Source organism: Ambystoma mexicanum, chromosome 6q, assembly GCF_040938575.1.
Source record: "Ambystoma mexicanum isolate Mex_15411 chromosome 6q, UKY_AmexF1_1, whole genome shotgun sequence".
Taxonomy (NCBI): domain Eukaryota; kingdom Metazoa; phylum Chordata; class Amphibia; order Caudata; family Ambystomatidae; genus Ambystoma; species Ambystoma mexicanum.
The window spans coordinates 1,492,903,127-1,492,923,060 of record NC_090937.1 but is presented as its reverse complement, the minus strand read 5'-3'; positions in this window follow the sequence as shown (position 1 = coordinate 1,492,923,060).

Genomic DNA, 19,934 nt, shown 5'->3' with positions numbered 1-19,934 from the left:
TGCAGTACTTGGCAGAAAATCCAGGGCTGTCGCACTGTCCATCGCCGGCTAGCCTGAATCGTTTGCCTTCGAATGTACTTGCTAGAGACAATTGTTTAATTTTCCAAGCATCACTAATGGCCGGAAACAGATAATCACGTTGGTATATGTAGTACAGCGCTTTAGAAATGAAATGAAATGAAATGGAGTCCCACAAACTGAAAGAAAGCCTCTAACTTTCTAAAAGTGGAGCCACTAATAAGTGATGCAGCTGCACACAGTAGATTGCCTGCTGGCAGTTTCCCCAGCATCGGTTGTGCAGACCATGAGAACCTATGATTTAATCTACAGGCATTTATTTTGACGTTACTTCCTTTTATTTGATGAGTCACATTAATCAATGGCTTCCCACATACTTTCCCTCTAATGGAATGCACACATTTCAGCATACTTATAATTTCCATCAAACAACTGTCGAATACAATGTATTTGCTCTCTTTCATTAGACTGTCATCCTGCGTCAACGTTGTTTCGGCCTGTGACGTTGTGGAGATTTCAACACATTGGAAAGTAATATCGCTGATATCAAGTTCTGATGCGTCTATGGATGCTGCGGCTGGTTCATTCTCTGTCATTTCAACATCTATTACTTCAACATTGATGGGAGAACACAACAATGTTGACAGGTTTTTTGGTGGCAAATTTTTGGCGGGTGTAGATTGTGTAAATTGATCTGCAACTACTTCAGAGCTATCTTCAATACATTCAATAACATCTTCTTGTGTGGTGCGGTCGCACTGTAGCTGTGGTCCAATGCAACTTTGCTGTAGTCTTCAAACACAGTTAATTCATGTTCTGGGCATTGGACATGAGCATCTCGAGCCTGAACACGCCTCGCCTCAATTAATAGTTCCTCCATAGTGTACACGGTCTGGCAAGCCACATCTCTCATTCGCTCCACTGTCTGTGTGTGTATAGTTCTGACACCCACGGGTAACTGGAGGAGAGATTGGAAAAGGGATGTTCAGTTTAAACACAAGATTGAGTGTAGTAGAATTGACTGGAAAAAAACATAAAATAGTCCCCAGCACAAACAATTTTTTAAAGTTATGAACTGTTTGTAACTAACCTTTTTTTGTTTTTTTTCTTTGCAACTTTTTTGACTCGACCTTCAACATCTGCATGCTGGAGCTCCGATTCGTTTCCGCATGTCCTCCCTTCCTCTTACGCTGCAACGACTATATTTTCTGTATCCGCATAGACAGCACGGAATGAGGCTCCATCGTCTCCCTGAAACATAGTACTTTCATTACTATGGCCCTCATTACGACCCTGGCGGAAATCGCGGTGCTAAATGCACCGCGGAGCACGGCGGAAAGCTGCCGATAGCGCCATGGAGGTTGGCGGATTTTCCGCCCCATGCCGACCTTGGCGGGGCGGTAAATCCCCATTCCCCATTTTACCCTTCCCCATTCCCATTTTTGCCCCATAGGGTATAATGGGAGTGGGGAAGGCGTTAATTGCGCCACCGCAAAATACGGTGGCGTAATTAACATCAAGGTCCCGTAGCGCCATGGATTTCTCCGCCCGGAAAAACCAGGCGGAAAACGTTCCATGGCGCTACGGGAACTCGTAGTAGGGCGGACGGGTCCGCCGCGAATAACGCTGGCGTAAACCCACTCCGCCAGGGTCGTAATGAGGGCCTATGTATCAAAATATTGTTAGCATAAAACACACGTGAGGACGAACACACAGGTACATCTCAATAGCCAAACACGATTTAAACATTGTGTGCAACAATCAAACAACAAGTATTCGACCAGTGATGATCTATTTCGATGGAACTGTCAGTATCCATACCTCTGGCTCTGCATGGACTGCCATGAATGGTTGTATTGGAGAGGAGGCATTCGCATCTCCCTGAAACACAGTACTTGCATTAGTATGCTTTTCAATATTGGAAACACAACACACACTTGGGGTCGACGGCACAGGTACATATAAAGAGATTACCACAAATAATGCATTGTCCAAAAGAATCAAGGAAAATCCAAATATGATCACATTTCATCGACTTATTTCAACAATTCCTTTACATCTGCATCATCTAAATGAGATGTTGTGATTGTGGTGGAAGCTCCGTTGTCTCCCTGAAACACAGTACTTGGATTAGTATGGTTTTCAATATTGGAAACATAACACACACTTGGGGTCGAACGCACAGGTACATATAAAGAGATAACCGCAAATAATGCATTGTCCAAAAGAATCAAGGAAAATCTAAATATGATCACATTTCATCGACTTATTTCTCTGATTTATTTACATCTGCATCATCTAAATTGGATGTTGTGATTGTAGTGGAAGCTTCGTCGTCTCCCTGAAACACAGCACTTGCATTAATAGGGAAGAAAGTATAGCAAATGTAATCACGTTATATGATCACGCATGATTCAGCTGTCATTATCCATACCTCGTGCTGCTGAACAATATCTATGGATGTTGCAAATGTAGTGCGCACTTCCGAAAGCTGTTGCGCCGATTCGTATACGCATGGTCCCGCTTCCACTTCCCCTGGATTTACTTGAATGTCAGGCTCTGTATCAAGTGCAGGGGTTGACGCTCCATCAACTGCCTGAAACATAGTACTTGCATTAGTGAGGATTACAATAGTGAAAACATAACACACACCTGGGGTCAACAGCACAGGTACATATCAACGGCTAACCACGAATGAAACATTGTGTAGAACAATCAAACAACAAGAATTCCAGCTCTTATGATGACGCTCAATGGAGCTGTCAGTATCCCTACCTCCTGCTGTTGAAGAACATCTAGAAATGTTGTAGATGTGGCGGATGCTTCAGCATCTCCCAGAAAGACAGTACTTGCATTAGGATGGATAACACTAATTATAACTGAAAACAAACACCAGTGGACGATAACTAAGGTGTATATCAATTGGAAAGCACTAACCAAACATTCGGTAAAATGATTACAGGATAAAATAAAAATATTACTTGACATGCATAAAACAAGTCTGTAGCGGATTAGCCTAGTAAGATTACCTGATACGTGCTAGAAGTGGTTGATAACTGCAACCACGTCAAGGATGTAGAATGTTCTTGCTTCAGATTCAAGGGATAGTCAAGAAGTTGTAAAGGTAAATTAATGATTGATAATGAAATGCCAATATTAAAAATAGCCATGTAAGGCGACAGAATACTTGTAAAATGCTCAATACAGCACAGTTCCCTGTTCCTATATATATACATTGCGTTTGTGGGTTATGAAATCGAAAAAGAATATATTGGTAAATGTCATTATTCAAAAAACTATACACTCATATCAATATCGAAATTATTACAAGGGATAGAACACCTACAATATCAATTAATCCGTTTGGATACCTACACACTACCGCAAGGCCTAAAGCTAAATCCGGACACTTGACTCACCGGTGGCGGAATGTGTACGAATAGCGTTTTCGAGCAATTTCCGTGTCATTCGCCGTTTATTCTTCTTTGTTACCCAAAATGTTGTGTACATGTCCAAGGAAAAGTGCCGGCTGTAGATGCGGTATCGATCACCTCTCTTGTCCTGTAAGACTTGTTGGACTCTACTTTCCAGCTCATCCAGTGGATATACGCAATGTCTGACCCATTCTCTTATTCGATCAACAGTTTTCGGGAATACATGCATTGTAGTGCCTTCAGATTTAGCATGGGTCTTCGAAGGGCAACCGCTAATCGAACAGGCAGGCATTGTTGATAAATCTGAAAAGTAAATATCGACATTATTATACAATCTTCAAAAATAAAAATTTGATACAAAAGTCAAAGAATCATACAATGATCAATGCAAGGTTTGTTTTGGTTGCAGGAACTATACCAGTTCATTATGTGCGGCTTAGTATTTGCATAAGTTGCAGAAATGTATAAATGATGTGACTAAAAACTGAACATGTGACTCATCCCTTGGATGTTCTGTATTACACGAGAAGGAAACATGCTTACATTATAGACTGGACCCCCGAAGGGTGCAATTTGATGACAATAGACACAAATGAAAATAAATAGATCTATTGATAGCATAGCAATGGAAACTCAAGTCAATAGCAATGAGACCAATGAACCTAGCACTATTGTGTACTCAACTCGCAAATAGATGGAAATTTAAAAATCTGCGAAATATGACTAGGATACATGGCCTTACCTTGACCAACAAACAGTTGGATTCAGCAAGCAGAGCAGTATGTTGCAGGAGAATAGGTGGGTGGCCACAGGTAGCACACTGATGGGTTTGCTCTAAGCGGTCACAGAAGTTCACGGATAGCACGACGACGAGCAGATTAGCGTAGAACTCAGTGGTTGCCAGGTAACACGTTCAGGAGTTGACTTGCAAAGCACAAAGATGTTCTCATGAGACATATCAAGTGGTTTATAAAGTATTAGAAACAGGGATGTGTTTGTGAATGAATGACGTATGTATGTCGTGGTCTTAGGGGGGCGGCCTGCTTCAAGGGGAGGCCTGGCTGGAGACACGGGGTCTGAGGAGGCCATGTGACTGATGGCCCCTTGGCGTGGGATACCTTTTGAAGTGCACATGTAGTTTGGCACCTTGGCCTTCGCGCCCCTGACAGCCCCCCATGCCAGCGCGCATCCACCGGCGCGAACCGCCTTTGATACAGGGGGTGGGATGGATGGGCCTGGGGCGTGCAGATAAGGCACAGGAAGACTGCTGAATGGAGACACACTTATGTGGATTGCAGGGGGGCGGCCTGCTTCAAGGGGAGGCCTGGCTGGAGACACGGGGTCTGAGGAGGCCATGTGACCGATGGCCCCTTGGCGTGGGACACCTTTTGAAGTGTACATGTAGTTTGGCACCTTGGCCTTTCGCGCTCCTGTCAGCCCCCCATGCCAGCGTGCATCCACCGGCGCGAACCGCCTTTGATACAGGGGGGTGGGATGGATGGGCCTGGGGCATGCAGATAAGTCACAGGAAGACTGCTGAATGGAGACACACTTATGTGGATTGCAGGGGGGCGGCCTGCTTCAAGGGGAGGCCTGGCTGGAGACACGGGGTCTGAGGAGGCCATGTGACCGATGGCCCCTTAGCGTGCGACACCTTTCGAAGTGTACATGTAGTTTGGCACCTTGGCCTTTCGCGCCTTTGACAGCCCCCCATGCCAGCGCGCATCCACCGGCGCAAACCGCCTTTGATAGAGGGGGGTGGGATGGATGGGCCTGGGGCGTGCATATAAGGCACAGGAAGACTGCTGAATGGAGACACACTTATGTGGATTGCAGGGGGGCAGCCTGCTTCAAGGGGAGGCCTGGCTGGAGACACGGGGTCTGAGAAGGCCATGTGACCGATGGCCCCTTGGCGTGGGACACCTTTCGAAGTGTACATGTAGTTTGGCACCTTGGCCTTTCGCGCCCCTGACAGCCCCCCATGCCAGCGCGCATCCACCGGCGCAAACCGCCTTTGATACAGGGGGGTGGGATGGATGGGCCTGGGGCATGCAGATAAGGCACAGGAAGACTGCTGAATGGAGACACACTTATGTGGATTGCAGGGGGGCAGCCTGCTTCAAGGGGAGGCCTGGCTGGAGACACGGGGTCTGAGGAAGCTATGTGACAGATGGCCCCTTGGCGTGGGACACCTTTTGAAGTGTACATATAGTTTGGCACCTTGGCCTTTCACGCCCCTGACAGCCCCCCATGCCAGCGCGCATCCACCGGCGCGAACCGCCTTTGATACAGGGGGGTGGGATGGATGGGCCTGGGGCGTGCTGATAAGGCACAGGAAGACTGCTGAATGGAGACACACTTATGTGGATTGCAGGGGGGCAGCCTGCTTCAAGGGGAGGCCTGGCTGGAGACACGGGGTCTGAGGAGGCCATGTGACCGATGGCCCCTTGGCGTGGGATACCTTTTGAAGTGTACATGTAGTTTGGCAACTTGGCCTTTCGCGCCCCTGACATCCCCCCATTCCAGTGCGCATCCACCGGCGCGAACTGCCTTTATATCAATGTATAGTATATCGTCTTTAAATCAATGATAGTATATCGTAGCTTATCAATAACAAATGCCACATACCGGAGATTCTTGTGAGCACAGACCCACACTTCAACCGGTGTATTATAGTGGTCAAGACCCAAGGCCTGTATAATCCAATGGTAATTGTTAGTATAGACATATGTGTGACTTTTATAGAGACATAACCCACCGAAAGACTTTGTACAAGTGTTATTTAGTGCATGCATTATCGAGAATATGTTATGTTAGCTTAGATAGATAGTGACCACCCTGCTTCACAGCGACCAGACCTTCACCCATTCGGAGCACAGATGTCTGACGTCCATCCTTGAATGGAGACACACTTGATTCATTTAAAAAATCGAAACAACCGTTGTTAAAATATATGTGATGTTTTATTTTGTATCTTATTTTGATGACACAATAATACAAGACTTTAAACATTGTACAGTTCAGGTTGCAGCACAGCGAGAGAAAATCCCCTGTACTGACCACTGTCACTCGGGAACGTTTCTCTAATGGCACGAAGGGCACAGGCGGGTATCACTCTTCGAACGCGGTGCCCAAGCCTCCCGTGGAGCCACCATGTAAAGGAACGATAGGCCACCAGCCTGTACCACCTGTGAAAAGGAATGAAACAAACTGTTTTTAAATGACCAAGATAAGTTTAATAAACGTTTGTTGTCAATGACAATTATTGTAACTAATGGCATTCTGCACGGACAAATGCTATCTAGACAATGCACAATATTGAACGACTTACATGCGTTACAATGATATGTAGATGTAATTTTAGATATAGTAGGAGAACATGAAATAGGAGTGGCATGACAAGCAGAGTATACTTACTCGTTACTCGGATTACGAGGACGAACAGTTGCGCGAAGTTCGTGCATAAGCACCATCATTATTCTCAACACAGCCCGTGTGATGCAGGCTGCCCTGAAGTCTGGCAGCTCGGTGATGCATTGCGGTCGTGGCTCGCCTTCCGAAATGTAGGCCAGGCATCCCAAGTTTTCTCGGCAGCAGCAGTTCTCGTCCTCAGTTGGCATTAGCTCGCACCGATTGCATGTGCACCAGGTGGAGACGCCGTCCATTCGACTAGGCCCAGGCTCTTCATCTGTTGATTCGTCCTGCCAACTGCCGTCCGAATCCCCATCGTTTTCGCGTGCTTCCCTTTCCAGTAGTTCCTCCTCGGTATACTCGGGCTCTTACATGTAGGGCATTATTGTAGCCATTTTGTGTTAAACAAACTAAAATAATTTATAGTGGTGGTACTGGTATCTGTTCACATGGGCTACAAGCGGCGAAGGTAGCTGACCAGAGCACTGAAAAGAGTCACAGAATACTCAAAGTAACACAGAGAGAGGAATGGAATCAAAAATCTGCTGCTGTGTGTTGTGAAACGGTCTGTTTATACTTATTGAGGAAAGAGGCGTCCTGCCATTTCCATGGCGACACGTCATTGGCTGAAGCGCAGCAAATGTTGACACGAGACGTGCTTTGGCGTTGGGAAAAGGGCGCTACGAGTCTGCTGATGACAGGCTCAGGGGCGGGGGAATTGATTTAGTGCCGCAAAAGCAGGTCAGCCAGGGCGATGGGGGAAAAGATAGGATTATCAGAAAATGGCGGCTCCCTGGTGCTTGTTTTCACGTGCGTTTAATGGACGAAAACTCGGGTAAGGTCCATAGGAAAGTTCTCTAAAATCGAGCCACTTAGGCTTAAAAAAACATGGCCGACCCATAGGGACAATAAAAATGTTTACTAGACCATGCCTTTAATCCCATTCGCTTATGAAAAAAACATCCTTATGTCCCACACTGCTTAGCAATTACTGCTCTATATCTGGTCTGTCCTGGACCCTAGAAAAGCTAGTTAACAAAATAAACAGATTCATTCCAACCAGGATTTTCACCCAAGATTGGGACTGAATCAGTGCCACTCTTCATTTGGGACAATATTTTGACTAATTCTGATGATGACAACGTGTCTTGGTTGATGATGCACAGCATTTGTATTCTTGTAACAAAATATTCTAATATCCAGCATAAATAGAATTCAGAATGTCTGAACAAACTGAACAAACCCTTAACTGGTTTTGAAGTTACCTTTCTGGCAGTTTCCAAATGGTGAAATGTGCATATTTTTACTTCCAAATACATCCCAGTGCCATGTGGAATTTTCGAGGGCTCTCGTTTGCCACCTTTATTCTTTAACGTCTTCATGCAGCTCTTGATTTCTGTCCTCCAGAAATGTACCCTGTAAATGTCATTGCAGTGCTGATGACAGACAGTTGTCCATCAATGACCCCAGGACTGTGGCTATTTTTCCATCTAAAGCATTGCCTTGTTAAAATACGAAAATGAATTATCTGGAACATAATTGTTCAATGGTCAAACACATGGTATAGGGGCAGAAACATCTGCTGAAGGACCCATGTTGTGCTTCTTCCTAGCCTTGCCTCATTGGTCTACCCACAACTTTTTCTAAAAAGGTCAGAAATGAGGGTTTTGTCTGGGAATCTGATCTTAGATCTTAGTTTCACATATCAAATTAATGAAGAACAGAGATCTTTTTATCAGCCTCAGCCTGCTTCTACTGCATCAGGAAGATCGTGTAGTTGTGGTTGGCGCCCTGATCAATTCCCATCTTAACCACAACAAACCTTTTCACACTGGAATAACTGGATATCTTCAGAGCCAACTTTAAGCTTCTAAATATGCAGCCATTTGGCTGATTTTTAGGGTACCTAAAAGCATGTGGATGTTTTCCTTTAGACATTGTTTACACTGGCTATTTCTTGTAATTAACATACAATGTCTAATCATCAAGTGTGTTTACACCATGGCTCCTCAGAACATATGTGCCAGATTCAATCTCATAAAACTGCTGTATTCAATCTTATCATCTTGCTAGATGCCCATGATCACAGGACCAACATCTCCTGGTCATTCCCTTGGCCCATTGTAAAACTAGAGGAGACAGACAGTTCTCAGTACTAGGACCATACTGGCAGAATAACCTCCATCTAGAACGTTATCTGACTGAGTTGCTTATTATTTTAAGGGGAACAAACAAACAATATTTATTTTTCATTAATGTATACCCTCTCTTCACTTCATCTACACCCAATTGTAGGATTTCCTGACGGGGTCCATGAGTTCTGAGTGTTTACAAATACATCACATGAAATATAAACTCAAATCAAATACAGTACACAATAGGATTTTAGACACTTTGTAGATTACTGGAGGATGTAGTTAAACGGCTGGATAATGTCAATATACAGAATTTTGCACCTTTAAACACACTGTGTATAGGCACATTACAAATATTCAATAAATAAAAATATAAATAATCCACGGTGGAGGAATTTAAACATAGGCCATTTCCAGGATACCAATGATAGGCAATGCTGCATGGGCATCCCACAAGCGAGGCAGGGTAACTGCTGTTACCATCGGCAGCTGGGAGAGGGGCAGCCCCAACCCCCCGCCCCTGCTCCTCTCCTTCCCCCCAGCTACGGAGACACGCAGTCTCGGCAGCACCAAAGCCACGGAAGGGTAAGGTACGAACAGTCATCGCACCCTTCCTCCAAACAGCAAGGTGCTAAGCGCCATAAGGAAACAACCATCAGGCAGGGCCCAGGTTCAAAGATCTGCCCCCACCAGGGGGTCAGACAGTCGGCTATCCGGCCGGGGGCTGTGACAACAGCGGCCCCCACCACATGCACAACAAAGACCCAGGGCCTCCCAGGGTCCTATAAATGAGAGCAGCATGCTCAGAGAAAACACAATCTGCTTGTGGACCCTGAACGAGGACCCAAGCAAACAGGAGGTTCACTGTTTACTCAGTGTCTCCCAAATCTTCTTGCTTCTTTACCACAGAACCCACCCACCCTACAAAAGGGGAGAAGAACAAAAAGAAGTACAAGGCACTGTACGGTGCCCACAACAAGTCGTGGGACACAAGAAGGCGGCACGGGTCCGAGGGGGTAACCTCAGGACCCGGTGCCCAAAAGTATGATAGCATCATGATATGTGATATTGTTATTGTCATAACCCATATCTGTACAATAAAATCCTACGGCCTTTTTATTGCCAACACTTGAAACAAGTTGTGAGCCTATAATTATGGGTGAGGGTTTGGGGTTCGGCCATTAATAATGCATGCATATGGGTTCAGCAGTTATGAAGAAACCATTTATATTGATGTTAATTTGAGCGAGGAACTTCATCTCGGGATCCTTTCATACTGCTAGATTTCTGATAGTTTTGGATGGTGTGTAAATAATGTAATGGGAAAGGTATACAAACATAAAGAGTCTATGAGATTTTGGGCATGAGAAATTATAGAATCTCACTTTTGGATTGGATTGGTTGGGAAGAAACCATAATTGCTTCATTCTCTACATAAATGGCCTCCATTTAAATTAAACTGCGAGTCCCATATTTTAACTAAATTACAAATTATTGGTACTATCAATTTAATATTATAAAAACAGTGTTTCAATTCACTTTCTCTTTGTGTTGGATACAAATATTTATCGTAAAATAGCTAAAACAATATGTTTAATTCATTATACAATTCCAAACAATAAAGTAATACTACACAATCAGAGATAAATGTCCTTCTTTTAAACGCCGAAATCAGATACTTCCCAAAGGAAATAAAGCCAAACTGTTCAGCATGAAGATGGATCTATAACAGTCCCTTGTCTAAGGTGTGCACTCTTGAGATAGGAAATGATATACTATGTCTAAATGCAGCCCTGGGCGGGCAAAGAGCTTTAAATGCAACAAATATGCGTGTTTGAGATACAAGTCACATAACCGATTCTCTAGGAAACCAGCATAACAGTTAGCTACAATGAATTAAGTTGTGGCCCAAGAACTATTTTTTAACAAAATGAAAGAGTGTACAATTGGGTTTGTCAGCTCAATCAATTCTCACCACATAGTAATTCTCTTTGGGGCTGTTCTTTCCAGTCCAGTATGATTTACTGTCCTTCAGTTCAAGATTGTGGAATGCATGTATTAATCATAATTTAGAAAGTTATTTCTTGATACACATTACCCAGCAATTATATGGTATGATTGGTTATTTATAACAAGCTTAATAACCAGAGGTTTTTAAGCAGACCGGGGATCAAACCTGTGTTGTTTCATGTCATCTTGCTTGCAAGGCGAGCACGTTGCCCCTGAGCTATCCTCCCGAAACTATGTTGTGCTACACACCACTGTGCAATGCATATGTTAAATTAGTTTAAAGGAGGGATTGGACCAAAACTGAACACTAATGAAGTAACAGTTTTATTTTTAGATATAGCTCATGCCCACTTCCTCGTGTAATAAGAAACAGATGTTGTTTGGGATGCATTAGAAGCTCTTCAAGAAATACATTATCAGCAATAGATAATCAAGTGATGTCTGCAAATCCCCATATACCTGCCCCAAACACTACCTACTCCACCACCTTAGACGTGTAGGCCATGACCGTACGTTGTAGAGGGTGGTTCCCTTTTTGGTTTGCCAAATGAAACAGTGTATCACCTGATTGTTTCTTTCTTGTAAACTCTCTAACTACATGGCTGTGTCATTTTAATAAAGCAATAACCAGCCTACTTATATAATCACAGTTTCTCACTTGCATGCCAGTGGGTCAGGTTTATTTTTGTATTTGCTCAAAAGATTAATGTCGACTTACCTATATTTGTTAGACCTCTAGAGTCCAACAATTCTACATGGTGCCCAATAAAAAATGTCTAAAGCTTTTCGGGTGTGAGCAAATCATAATGTATCATAAGAATGAAAGAGTCATCAAAATAAAGAGCATCACCAACACCAGCAAGGCATTCATAAACATCACTAATATTTTAATTAAGCTACCATGGTTCAAACATGTTCCCTTGTTGATCATTGCACATAGATGGAAAAGGTGAAAATTATGATATGATATGTGCCTGTACACAAGTGTTCCTAGGAACAACAAATAAATGTAGCAAAGACAGCAGGAGGACGAAAAAACAATCTTACTAGAGGACTTTTTTCTTCCTTTGTGGGCCTATGCACTTTTTTAATTTAGCTGTCCTCACAAGTTCCCAATTTTGTAATGATTGTGAGGTACACACTTGTTGGTGTTTTTCATACAATGTTATGTTTTATTCAATTAGTTGCACATTCATTATATAAACACAAATTACTTCACTTAGTGTTTTCACTTCCGTTATTTTACTTGTGCTTATGGTGACTTTTTTGGTGAAAGATGTATCATTCTCTCACCAAAAAGTCACCATAAGCACAAGTGAAGTACTTTCGTCCTCTATTCTTAAACAATAGGCTGATATGTGAATGTCGGTCTCTATGGAGTCATGCAGCAACTGACCGCTAACTAAATTGGACAGGTCAGGTATTAAGCAATAAACAGTAACAGAAAGGAATCCAAACAGACTAACCGCGGGTAGAGCACACAGACTGATACTATTCACCAAAAACAAGAAGCATTTACAACAATCTTACTAGGCCTTATGTCATTTAGATAATGTAATTGCAAATCACAAAGTGCAAGGGGAGGGAGAACAAGAAAGTGCAGCAGGAGGAGGGAAGGGGGGAGTGCCATCAGGACAGCATTGCTCTGAGTACATTCAGCCAGGGCAGCGCGGATCTGGGTAAGTGGAAGGAGGCTGAGGACTGTAGAGTAGCAGTTACAGCCCCCAACTGCACGGAGGCCCAGAGCAGTGCAGGGGCAAATGGTCATGGAGGAGCCTGGTACCCAATGATACATTGAGGGTAGCGCAGCAAACAGTCAGCACAGCAGACAGGTAGGTCAGCAGGGGAGAGAGGGAGAAAGCAAAGGTGAAGAGGAAGATCTTGAGCTGCTTCCGGAGGTTTGGGTGGTCCGGCTCAAGTTTAAAAGGGGCAGGAAGGCCATTCCAAAGGGAGGCATCTGCAGAGGAGAGAGATCTACCACCCACCCACTTCCTGGAGAAAAATCTGACACTCAGAGAGTTAGAGGAGTCTGAGCAAAGGGGTCAAGAAGGGAGGTGTTTTGGAAGAGAGAGTTGGATGTAGGGCTGGCACCGGCCCCAGAAAGCCTTGTGAATGATGCAGAGGGTCTTGAACTTGATTCGTGCAGCCACCGGGAGCCAGTAGAGAGGTTTCAGGGCTGGAGAGATACAGTCTGTGGGCTTGAGGCGAAGGACACGTCTTGCAGTCCTGTTCTGGATTGGTTGTAGAGGGCAGATATTAGAGGAAGGCAGATTAAGAAGGAGGGTGTTGCAGTAGTCCAGCCTAGAGAGAACCCGTGCTCTGGAGACAGTGAGCAACTGGGGGGAAGTGAGAAAAGGAAGAATACATCTGAGGAGGTGCAGCTGTTAGTGGGTCTTCTTGGACAGGTCTGTAATGTGAGGAGAGAAGTGAGAGTGGAGTAGTAGATGACACCAAGGTTTTTTGCATCACCGGAACGTGATGGAAGAGGGCAGGGGGTCCGGGAGGCCACAGTGAGAGAGGGAAATCAGGAGCAGGGATCCCATTGAGAAGGATCTCAGTCTTAGTGGCATTAAGGCAGAGATCATTTGAGCCGCACCAATCCTGAATTGTTGATAGACAGTCAGGAATGAGCGAGAGAGGAGAGGAGGCTCAGGGGAGCCTGAAAGAGAGCTTTTTGTCATCCAAATAACACTGAAAGTTAGAGTATAAAGTAGAGATCAAGGGGCCAAATGACCAAGCAGACATTGAAGAGCCAAGGTGAGAGGTTAGAGCCCTGGGGAACACTGGATGTGGAGAGAGAAGTGGTAGAGAGAAAGGACCCAAGTTGGACCTTAGAGGGTTGCTCCACGAGGATGGAGGTCACCATTCCAGGTCCTGATCCATTATGCCCAAGGAGTGATAGATATTGGGTGATAGTTTTCTGGAAAGGTAGGATCGGAGGGGGTGCACAAGGGAGTGCTTGAGGCAAGAGGAGACGTTCCAGTGGCAAAAGAGTGATCGCAGAGATCGGCCAAGGCTGGAACAAGGGTGTCAATGTGGTCCTTGATGGTTCTGGAGGAGCTGCGGATCACCTGTTTGGACAACACTTTCATAGATCAGACTTGTCAAGAACCTCATCAGGAGTAGTCGGGGAGACAGAGGAGAAGGGAGGAGGAGAGGGAGAGGTGGCCAGAGGGGGCAGAGGGTGGCTGAGAGAGGTAGAGGGTGAGGAAGAGGAGAGAGAGGACAGGATGTTGTGAGTTGTAGTGGTGAAGTGAGAAGCCAGAGCCATACATAGTGCCTAGGAGGGAGCAGGAGAGGTGGACACTGCAGAAGGATTGGCCAGCTCCATGCAGATTTTAAAGAGTGTTGCCACATTATTAAAGGCTGCAGAGATGCAATCCTGGATACAGGCTCCTGTCTTTGCCAGGACAGAGAGTCTGTATTGTCAGAAGATACGCCTGATAGCCTCCACTTCCTCTCAGCCTCCCTACACTTGCATTTCAGGGGGCACTGTCAGAGTGGTACCAAGAGTTGCACTTGGAGGTAGACTTCAGGCAGATTCTCATGAAGGGCTTCCAGAGTGTTAGATGTAGAAAGGTGCAGTTTAGAGAGGGATGTGTCAGAGTGTGACTCAGCCGCAGGTGTAGTAGGAGTAGAAAAAGTAGCAGCAAGGGCACCAACTGACAAACCCTTCATGGGCTGAATGAATGAGAAGGTTGGTGGTAGTACTGGGGTGGGAAGAGGAGAGGTCAACCCACTCTAAGAGGAAGACCAGGTGGCCTGTAGATGGTGGCCACAGTCAGAGAGAGTCCTGGAGAAATAGAGAGCCTGCAGACAAGACATTCAAAGAAGAAGTAGGTCTGCATAGGAATGAAGCAGGGACATACTCTGAAAAGATCAGAGCTACTGGGCTCAGCAAGGATTTTGTAGCCTTCAGGGAGGAGAGTGTGTCAGAGCTGGCTGTGAACCATGTCTCGGTTAGAGCGAGGACATACAATTCAAGTTCTTCTAGGAGGTGGCAGATGTCAGAAGAGTGTTTGACTGCAGAGAGCGATTTGAGAGTAGCGACATGTAGCAGTTTGCCACATTTTAAAGACTCCCATGGTGGGGTACAGGCTTGAGGTGCACTGTAAGAGTATTTAGCATTATTTTTTATGCAGCACCACTGCATGGGTTTTGTGCATTGCTATAATGCGGTACAGCAAGGCATGTGTTGCCAGTGTGACATGGACATGTAAATGAAAAACAGGCTATTCAGTCAAAAACGATTTCTACATTTAAAATGCAAATAATTGTTTTTCACAGTTAAAATCATATTTATTTTTCTCCACCTGAAATTCCTCTGTTGCAGCAGACACATTTGAGGATTAATGAACTAACCTTATTAACAATACTAATGATTCTAACTCATTAATAATATAATGTGTTCTCCAGTGCAAAATGAAATGGAAAATGACAGGCTCTGAAAGTCATTTTAAAAGCGCATCCAGATTTTTTTTTCTTTGCTTCTATCTGCGCTCTGTCCACAGTATTTGTAGGAAGCAAAGACTCGAATAAGCAGGAAATCAGTTTGGTTACAACTGTATAAGCCAAGCCATTGTTAATGAGAAGGAGGGTAGAACATGATAGAATTTCATTCGTTAAACTCGTTTGGCAGGCTGTAACAGAGCTTTGCTAATGAATCTCGGGAAAAAGGAGAAGAGAAAACTTTTTACACAGCTGGGAGAAAGACCTGGCTGGTGGCTGGGTATTTTCCTTATTGAAAAAGCAGATCCCAGTGCACTGCTCCAGAGACTGGGAATTCCAGTCAATAAGCCCCGGTTTGAGTGACAGCAGATGCTCGTCCTTGCTGGGGTGATTTAAGAAGAATTCATTGAACCACTTCCAGAAGGCGACCAGCCGACGAACTTCACATGCTGGTTAGGCCTGGTAATTATATTACAGAGTGTGGGGGCAGTGTGTATGTGTGCGAAACTATTCAGTCAGCGTGGAAGAGGGAACTCCAGTGTTTTATCAACAGGTTTAATGTTGCGAATTGAAAATGTTCTTGCCGCTCTCTTTTCATTTTGTTACAGATAAGGTTGTTACTGTGCAATTTCCATTTATTTCTGTAAAAAGAGTAAGATCGTGTTGAAATGCAATTTTTATAATACAAAATAAAATATCTGAAAGCAGACGGATATTGTGTTTTATTTTTCTCTTTTATTTGTGCATCTACCATTACAGTACTGATAATATGGGGAGAGGTTTAGACAGTGCAATTGTCATTTTTAAGCTAGCTAAAAATAAGACTTAGCGGTAGCTGTGTGCATGATTCCATTCAGTGTATAAGTGTATGTTTTCTGAACGGAACATAATAATAATATAATGAAATAGACTACTGCTGGAGGTACATGAGTCATCAGAAAGAGAGGCCCTGGACATAGTTCACCGATATAGATAAGTTGGTGATAAATACAGCATGTTAGCTCGCTGCCATAGATAAGACAGCGAGGACAGCCCATGTTGGCACTCCAATTGAAAATGTGGTGTTCCTGAAATGTAAGCCTGAGGCCTCTCTAGTGATCACACGAACCAACTAAGCAAAAATAAGGGGTTCTGGATATTGGGGCCACATATAAAACAAAGGAATTATGCTCACCAGAAATACCAACAATAACGCATACCAACATAATGTATACCACTAAATGTATCAGTGTGCTGAAATAATGTATGTATACTGTAGTACTATATACCAAATCTAATCTGAATGCAAAGAGTGATTATTACTGAATTATTTCATTTTGGCGGTAAGAAAATACCGCTAGGCCCCAAGTCTATACAAAATACCCTACAGCACCCTGCAAAAGTTGTGAAGGGGTCAGAGAGTCAGAAGAGGTGGTAGAAGGAGGTGGAATAGTTGTCAGAGATAAGGAGGAGTGTGCCAGAGTGGTGCTGGAGGAAGGAGGTGGTGGAGGAGTCAGGGAGGTGCTAGTGGGGGTAGCAGGAGAAGCAAAGAAGTTGATAAGACATGGAGACAGATAATGAGGAGGAGATTGGGCTGACCCTGGACTAAAACGGTGCCATTCAGGTACACATTAATGATGGTCTTGGAGGAGTGGAAGGAGGCCAGGTGGACCTCCCATTATTCACCATTAGGACCATACATGAAAATATATTTCCTCATTCAATTTGATTTCTTTAAATATGTTCAAGATAGAGAAAGGCAAGCTTTTCTATAGAAGCATTTCCTATAACAAGGAGCTGTTAACACAATGTAAGACAATCAAAAGAGCCATGCATGACATGGAAGCCACAGAAAAGGGGACATGCACAAGCATTTATGAACCAGCAATCAAAGAAAAAATTCAGCACCTGCTCGACTCCACCCTGCCCTTTGTCTAATGGAAATCCTAGACAGGGTACAATTATTTAGAACAGTCCTCAATGTTCTCAAATATCAGTCTACCAAATCCAAACTTTCTTGAGACAAAATCTAATAAAAAGATTTTACAATATGATTTTGAATTTCCTTGATTGCAAGATCACAATGGATCTCTTCCAACTCACCTGTACATTCATCTGATTACATATAGTATTAGCAACCATTTTCAAAATAATGACCCAAAAACAAACATCACATTTCTAAACAGCTGCTATACAGTGTGAAGGACTGGGGGTTCCATTAGATATTACATCACATCAATTATCTCATGTGGCTCCTGCTGGTGCTCCATTGACTGGACCACACAATGACGCAAAATTTGCCTCCCAAACACTCCCATGAATACAGATCAGTGCATTCTGAAGAAAATAGTCATCAGCCAGACTGTTTGAATCCAAAGACAGGAATCTGCAGCATTTGGCATTTTACACACTCTTTCTTTTCTCTATAAAATATGAATTTAGTACATTTATGCTCTGTTAGTTAAGGCCCATTGGGTGGCAAGGATTGCCCTGTCCACTTATGGACCCTTGTAGTCACAGACATATTACACAGAGCCAATCTATCAACTGGATATAAGCAGCTACAGCCCACAAGAACACAGTTTTTCAATTAAAAGTTTTAAATGAGATGCATATATTTTTTACATAAGAAAAGCATGCCAATCCAATTTTACAGACTGGCTGCCATTTTGCCGACTATAAGGATAAGTTAGTAAAATGAACAAATTAGCATTTATAAAATATTAGCAAAATAAATCCCAACATTTAAATAGTAAATAGCATAGTTCTGCCTGTTTGCCAGTTTCAATGTGCACACCTAAATCTCATCCACAGAATGTGTAGACAAAATTGCGTTGCATGGACTAATGTGCATTTTAGAACAAAACACACCAACCTTGCAAATAGCATCACTTCATTTTTCAATTTGAACCCTAAGGGACTCATTCACGTTGAAAATGCATGGGGCGTAGGGGTGATTAATCGAAAACAGGATGATTGCTGGAAGAATTGACAAGTACCTTCGCTTAATTGCAGAACTGAAGCAGTGGAATATTTATTGTGCAAAGGAAGAATGGAGTATGTCTGTCATCGAGGAAGTATCGCTCAGGGGCAACACGTTTGTCTTGGAAGCAAGAGTGCATCACAGGTTTGAGTCCCGATCTCGCGCTTAGAATCCACTCGCTGGTAGTAAGCGCGTTATAAATGAACAATTATTAATGTTTCCTTTCTTTGTTACCAGTGTTGTACAGCAGTGAAAAACTGCTTTTTAACACAATAAAAACAAACACAGTCAACTCATAAAAACAGTCAGTAAAATGGTGGTCCAAGAAGACCAATAAAATCACAAATAAACAAGTTAATGACTGGCACCAGAAGAAAAGGTCTCCAACATACATACAACCTTTTTCTAAAAGATAGTGAAAAACACAATGCAGGGTTGCCCAGTTCCAAAAAAAAATCAACAGGTGCACGCGCGGTAGTTGAGACAGCCTCTTTAGAAGGAGGAATTCGAGTCTTCCCACCCCCTTCTCGTTCCTATGGCACCAAACACGATTATAGAGCTGCCTTAGCCATGTATAGCTGAGACAAAATACCATGTGAATAACCGCCACCAGAACAAGCTATTTTTCAGACTTCCTGGAAGCACCTCAGTTTAACTTGGGTGAAATGGAAATCGCCACAGAGGCCCTCATCAAAGGAGATTCCAAGGTATTGGTAAACATTTACCACCTCCAGACGGCTCCCTTCTAGGTGCCAAGGAACCGTGGTTTTGGGACAGCCAGGAGGATGGAATACCATGATCTTAGTCTTTTTGATAATGACCACAAGATACAGGGAATCCAAGTATCTCCTCAGAGCATCAATGGAGGCATGGAGACCTGCGGGAGTACGGTCAAGCAAGATTATATTGTCTGCATAGCATAGCCCAGCCATTGGAGGGGAAGACCCCCCAATTTGATAAGAATAGAGATGGGGCTAACCAAGGCCGGGCCCATGTCTGCTAAGTATAGAATAAACAGAAGGGGGCAAGCATACAGCCCTGCTTGAGACCGCAGGATGTCGGGATCTAGGTGGAAGCTGTGCCGGACTGGTCTAGCTGGACCTTTGTCCTGGTTTCGGTATGGAGAGATATAATCATTGATCGAATGTTCCATGATGAAAGCTTCTGCCAGACCTTGTTATGATTGACAGAATCGAAAGATGCACTATAGTAAATAAATGGGGTGTAAACAGAGCACTGCTGAGTAAACCAAGCCTGTTAGATAATTGACTGGAGGGCGAGACAGGTGGTAGTCGTGCTCAGGCCCCACTGGAAACCATTCTGGTTAAAGGGAATACGCTTGGACTCTGCATCCCAAGACCAGAAGTCAGAGAGCAGCATCCAAGAGAATATTCTGGCGAGGAGACGATAGTTTCCGGGTAGAAATCAATCGCCTTTTTTCCAAATGAGGACGATGATACTGTCTCTCCATGAGGGTGGAAGCAATTGAGACTCTCCGATCCAGTGGAAAAAGCA